General features: G+C 52.6%; 1 protein-coding gene across 1 annotated transcript in view; it reads right to left on the bottom strand.

Moving 5' to 3' along the window:
* The window catches only part of LOC104505960 (protein CEPU-1-like), a gene marked incomplete at both ends in the record, with an annotated part of 22,352 nt that overhangs the window by 6,019 nt on the left and 10,066 nt on the right, over positions 1–6,267 (bottom strand).

The raw sequence follows: 6,267 nt of genomic DNA on the forward strand, positions 1-6,267 counted from the left end.
CCCCAGCGCTGCCCCTCTCATCCCGCCAACCCCCCCGGGAAAAGCCCCTGCGTGGGGATGAGCCGCAGCGTGCCGAGGACACCCGAGAAAGTTTGAATGCGACTCCTTGTTAATACGAAGCTTGTCAAACCCATCACCTAGAAATGCTGAATGTCTTTATTAGATTCCTTTATCTCCCCCCGAGATTGGAGGGACACGGCAAGACGATTCTCAGCGGAGATGTCATCATCCAGAAACTAATTAAAGGCTGCGCGGGAAGTCCGGCCACGCGCGCTCTGGAGAACAAAACGCATTAGCAACCCAAGCCGAGAAAAATATTACAAGTGAACTTCTGATCAGAAAGGGTGAGCCAGGCATTTGACAATAGCTCTCCTCTCCCCGGCTTCCCTCCTGCTCGCCCCCGTGCTCCCTTGTCCTCCACAGCTTTCCCCCAGCAGAAGCAAACCCCCTGGGATGCAGAGGCTGTCTGGGACCAGCCCCTGTGCTGCCATCTCCTGTGGGATGTAGGGTAACACTGGATCCTCTCCTCCATTGGGTCACATCCTAGGAGATCATAGAATCATGGAATGGTTTGGGTTGGAAGGGACCTTAAAGATCATCCAGTTCCAACCCACCTGCCATGGGCAGGGACACCTTCCACTAGACCAGGTTGCTCCAAGCCTCATCCAGCCTGGCCTTGAAGACATCCAGGGATGGGGCATCCACAGCTTCCCTGGGCAACCTGTCCCAGTGCCTCCCCTCCCTCTCTGGGAAGAACTTCTTCCTGATATCCAATCTAAACCTCCCCACTTTCAATTTAAACCCGTTACCCCTTGCCCTGTCACTACAGGCCCTTTTAAAAAGTCCCCCCCAGCTTCCTTGTAGCCCCTTCAGGCACTGGAAGGTGCTATAAGGTCTCCCCGGAGCCTTCCCTTCTCCAGGCTGAACAAGCCCAACTCTCCCAGCCTGTCCCCATGGCAGAGGGGCTCCAGCCCTCGGAGCATCTCTGTGCCCTCCTCTGGACTCGCTCCAAGTGGTCAATATCCTTCTGATGTTGGGGGCTCCACAGCTGGACGCAGCACTCCAGGTGGGGTCTCCCCAGAGCAGAGCACAGGGGCAGAATCCCCTCCCTCGACCTGCTGGCCATGCTTCTCCTGATCCAGCCCAGGGTACGGTTGGCTTTCTGGGCTGCCAGCGCACACTCCCACAGTGATAAGATTATCGTCACCTGTGGAAATTCCTTTCTTTTTAAATGTAAGGAAAGCCTCCTTGCTGTGGGTCAATAAGCTACAGGGAAGGATGGCTTGAGGCCTGCTCTCTGCTCCAGAGGAGTCCAGGGCAAAACACTCCATCTCTTCGAGTCTTACTATCAACACAATGACAAGTATTTCTCATCCTCACATGCTTATTACCAAGTCGACAGCATAAGAGAGAAGATACCCAGAGCCTATGGTCACAGGAATGACAGGTGGGGAGGTTTCTGCACAGGGACAGTCCTCCTAGCCACATCCTTTGTGTAGCTAGGCCTCGTGTAGGCCAGGATCCGGTTTAGGGCATGCATCCCGAGTGGATGCTCCTGCAAACAGCACTTCCCAGTCAACCTGGAGTCTCCTGTACCAACGAGCAGTAAGTTTCTATGATATTCCTCATCTGCTCCATCAGTGCACGCGATCCTGCTAAACTCAACCCCAGCTCCTCTCCCCAAACCCAGCGAGCAAGGGGCCATGCCCAGCGCTGACGGCGCAGGTCCTGCTCCCAGCCCCGCTCCTGGAGAGTGAGGGGCTCTCCCCGCCACCCCCCCAGCTCTCCATCCACGAGCAGCATCACACCGAGGGCCGAGCACGCCGAACCAGCCCTGCATCGCTTCGCTCCTCAGAAGGGCAGGAACAAAGGATTTCAAACATCCTTTCCAAAGATAAATCAGATGCTCTAATGCAGCCCACATCTCCGATGAATACAGGGCAGGTGTCTCTGAAGTGAAGTATTAGTTAAAATGATGCTCTTTAAATTACATTTTGGCTATTTCAGGCAGACAGGTTGTGTGTGGGTTGGGTTGGGTTTTTTTTTTTTTTATGATCTATCTAGAGGCTTAAAAAGACACAGAGAGAAATAAATCTCCCTTCCATTAAAAACACACTATGCTCTTGCATATTTGTTCTTATCTCCACGCTCTGGCAGTCGTGCTCCCTCTCCCCCGACTCGAGTGCAAAGTAAGTGTTTATGATTACGCTTTCCACGCTGACACTAATCTCATCCGAGGAGCCGCACAGCCCGTGCCCGGGGAAAGCGCGGTGGCTCTCTCGCCGGAGGACGAGTGGCGCTTCCCGAAACGCCACGACTAACGCTGAGTGTCTGATGGCTTTCCTTTCAAACCAGTCCAGATCCGTGGTGTTAATGCGGAGCTGAGCGGAAACCCCAAGTTTTGACTGAACCGCAAGCAAAGTCTATTCGTATCTTCTGGGTCTATCCGTGTCCCTTTTGCCTCTATCAAACTATCAGCATCCACCCTCCCCTCCCAAACTCCCCTAAAACATCTTTGACACCACTGTAGTAGCTCCAAAAATACAGCCCCCACGGGGCTCTCGACAAACACGTGGAAAAGGAGAGAGCAGATGAACGCAGCTGCATCCTCAGCCCTCCCAGACGTCACCGTCTTTGGCTCCAGTGAAAAATCAATGGATCAGGCAGGGAGCACGGCCCTCTTGGTCCTTGATTAGGTGGTCTGGAGGCTGCTACTTATGACCAGACCCTCTGTTTGTCTGCTTATAAAGCAGGAGGTCAGCGAGGCCCCTGGGAAGATGTCTCTTCATATGAGACTTGCAAATCCACCCATCGTTCTGGTCTACCTTCCCAAATCTGTCCTTGTCCACTCCTTCCTCTCCTTAGTCATTTCTTTACGCAGCCCTCATCCTGCAGGCCCTCCGCCCTGGGCTCCAAAGCCCCCCGCACACCTTCCTTGCTCCTCCTGTGTACAAATTCTGATCCCAAGGCACCATCCACCCTGAACCAACACACCAAGAGCTCCAAACCCAGAGGATCAACCCAAAACTGCCGGAAACAAGCATCCCCAACAAGCCAGAGCCCGTGTGATAACACGTGTCATCCTCCCCACGCCCTAAAAAGTCCTTAAAAGAGCAATCTTAGCGCTGCAAGGTTTAGCCCTCAAAGTTTAGTGAGGGTAGAGGTAGGGTTGGTCTCTGCTGCCTTAATTCACCTTTCCTGAGGGCAACACTTTCCCGCAGGTGCCCAACTCCTCTCCGTACCTGTGCACATCACTGCCTCCACCTTCTCGGGATGTGCCGGCGGCGTGGGTATCAATAATCCTATCGCCAAAACATCCCAGTGGGATAAGGAGCATGATTATCCCCACTTTACGGATGGAGAAATGAGGCCCGAAGAGCAAATGGCACAGAAGCGCCCATCCGGATCGATGCTCTGTCAGCACCTGCTTTTCAGGCTCCGCCGAGCTCGCCAAGCCAGGGAAAAGGCGGCGGGATGGCTGCCAGGTTAGGTATTTCCAATGAGCTGCCCGAGACGAGAGCGCTACCGTTAAAAAATTAGTCATCAGGCCGTAGGGAGGCACAGCAGGACATCGGCGTACGCAGAGGGGCAATTAAAATTTCATTACCAAATTTCAACCCAAATAGGCTACGTTGGACAGAGTTAAAAGGAATGGAAAAGGAGGAAGCGATGCTACCGCCGGGCAGGGATACCGGCGCGCCCAGAGTACGTGGGGGCTGTTCTTCTTTTCCATTAGGACTGCTCCTACGTTTTCCATTTCTCCTAAACGAAGCCCCCAAGCCTTCTTCTTGGCCACCCTCACGCCTCCGAGAATGGCAGAAAAGCCGCCGGGAGTTATCTCCCCCCAGAGCATCCTTTAATTTCCCTATTTGTCTTTCTAATGCCCAGCCTCATCGACGGCACCGTCTATTCCCCATGGGCTCCTGCTTTTCATGGAAGGACTATTTTTACCCTTTCCTTCCTATGCCTCCTTCTCCTCCCATTTAATCATTTTGGAGGCTCTTTATCCACAGTTTCCTTTCCTTTCTTTTCCTTTTCCCTTTCATTTTTAAAACCTGCGGTTCTCCGATTCAAAATCATTACTGTTTTTAACTTGGCTCGAGCCTCTTTAATTAAGTTACTTTCCATTATTTTTTATCTAGTCCATTTGTCTACATCCCCCGCACCCTCCCTCATTCTTCCTTTCCTCCCCAAGGCAGGCTGGGTATGAAATCTTACATTTCCATTTGGCTAACAATCACTTTGAATTTTTAAATGCTATTAAATTGGATCACACTGGTCACTGGACTGGAGTTGTCGAGCTGTGATATTTACTCGCGCCAGTCAAAGGGAAATGGAATTGCGGCGGGGAGGGAGGCGATGGGGGAGCACGGATTTATTCTGCCCGCGGTACTTGCAAACAGGCACAATCCCTTTGGATTTTCCAGCGAGTTCAAAGGAAACTCTTACGCTCAACCATGAATGTATTGTAATGTCTTTAATAAATCAATTACTCGTTGGCAGGGAAGTGTCACTGCATCTCCAATCCTTGTAATCACCTCAGCCTTGCTGTGTTTTAAGTGCTGAAAAACCAGCGAGGTAGATGGGGAGCCAGAAGAAGCGTCGGCGCAGGGCAAACTGGAGAAAACGCCGCGGCTTTGTCTTGCCAGAAAAGGCCGATAAGATGCAGAAAGCAATTTGGCCAAAACCACACCCGCCCAGTGTCCCCCCCCCAACACCAGAACGAGGAAATCACGGGGCCAGAGGGACTCTGCCAGCAGCGCGTGGGGGCTCGCCCATCCCAGGATGCAGAAGCTCGGGAGGGACGGTAACGGCAGGTTCATGGAGAGCGCCGGGTACTCGGCCCATGGCGAATTCCAACACGACCCGGGGCTGAGCATCCCATTTGCGGCGCAGCATTTTCCTGCTGCCCCCTAGAGCAAGACAACCTTTTGCTGCTTGTTAATTAGGGGCTTGAGTTTTGTACTGCTGCCTTCGGGAAGGTGCCGGTGTTTCAATTTTTTTGCTAAAAGAGGCCTTTTTCCACTTGAAAATTTGCTAAACAAGAAAGAGAGCAGGATTTGATTACAAAGCAGTCCTGGCCGAATCCAGCCCCTCCTCTCCTCTCTGTGCTGACAACATCCTCCCCTCCACAACAACAATCATCTGCGCACAAACAGACAACGAAGCTTTTCAGAAAGTAATGAACTCCGGTCGGAGCCAAGGCAGGAAGGCTTTAATGTTCAGCTCGGAAAGCTTGGCGAGGCCATCAATTATATAGCCCTGCTGCTGAAGGAGCGAAAAAAAATAATATTTCAGACAGACTTGGCCAAAAAAAAGAAAAGATAGGGAAGAAAAACACTGCGAGAGAGATTTAATTCCACGAGCGGAAAGAAATGTTTGCAAAAGAGGAGGAGGATCAAAGGCTGAAGCTCCCAGGCTGGCTGTGAGGAGGAGGGATTACAAGGAGGGCAAACCATGGGGAAGACATCTCTGTTGACCCCCGTCTCGAGGCTGGGCCAGGCGAGGACGGCCCCGGGCGCAAATCGGGGAGTCCGTTCACTGCAAGGGCACGGTGATGGGGAGGTTTGGGCAGCGAGGGGTTGAGACCTGTTCAGCTCACCTCACGTAGGACAGCAAGCCAGGATGGGGTCTGGCACCTCCACTGCCTTGTCCCGGTCTTACGCTAGATCCTACGCTAGAAAGGAGAGGAACCCAGAGCTGAAATCTGGGCATCTCTGCTGCTGGTGTGATGGGACCAGCAATCCAGACATGAAAAATGAACCTGTGGGTCCACCCAGAGCCAGGAGAGCTCCCTGTCCTTCCCACTGCATCGGTAGGGCTGTGCCGCAGGCCTCTTCCAGGGATCTGGCCCACACTAATGAACGTACCCCCTCATGTCTGAGGGATGGGGCGGAGGGGCCTCACCGCCATCCCACCCCGCCAGCTTCTCAAGCAGGCAACCAGCCAGATCTGGAAAACCAAAACCAGGAAGATTTCAAGGCCACATTTCCATGTCTTGGCTGAAGATCCTTGCCTTTTTGTTTCCCACCTTTCCTCCCCCTTCTCCATTTCCAAATCCCTTTCTCCTCTGTTGCAGTATCAGAAGAGACAGGAAAAGAATGGATCACAACTCTCCCCATGTTTCAATGCAAATCTCCTTTTCCAAGCTCTGGCCTCTCCTTGAAGACCAAAGCAAAACCAGTGCAGAAAACACCACATTTCCCCCCTGGTCCTCCTGTTCATTCTCCCACAGGCTCAGCGAGCCCCTCCATCCCATTTTTAAGC

This window comes from Eurypyga helias, unplaced genomic scaffold (genome assembly GCF_000690775.1).
Source record: "Eurypyga helias isolate BGI_N326 unplaced genomic scaffold, ASM69077v1 scaffold12032, whole genome shotgun sequence".
NCBI lineage: Eukaryota > Metazoa > Chordata > Aves > Eurypygiformes > Eurypygidae > Eurypyga > Eurypyga helias.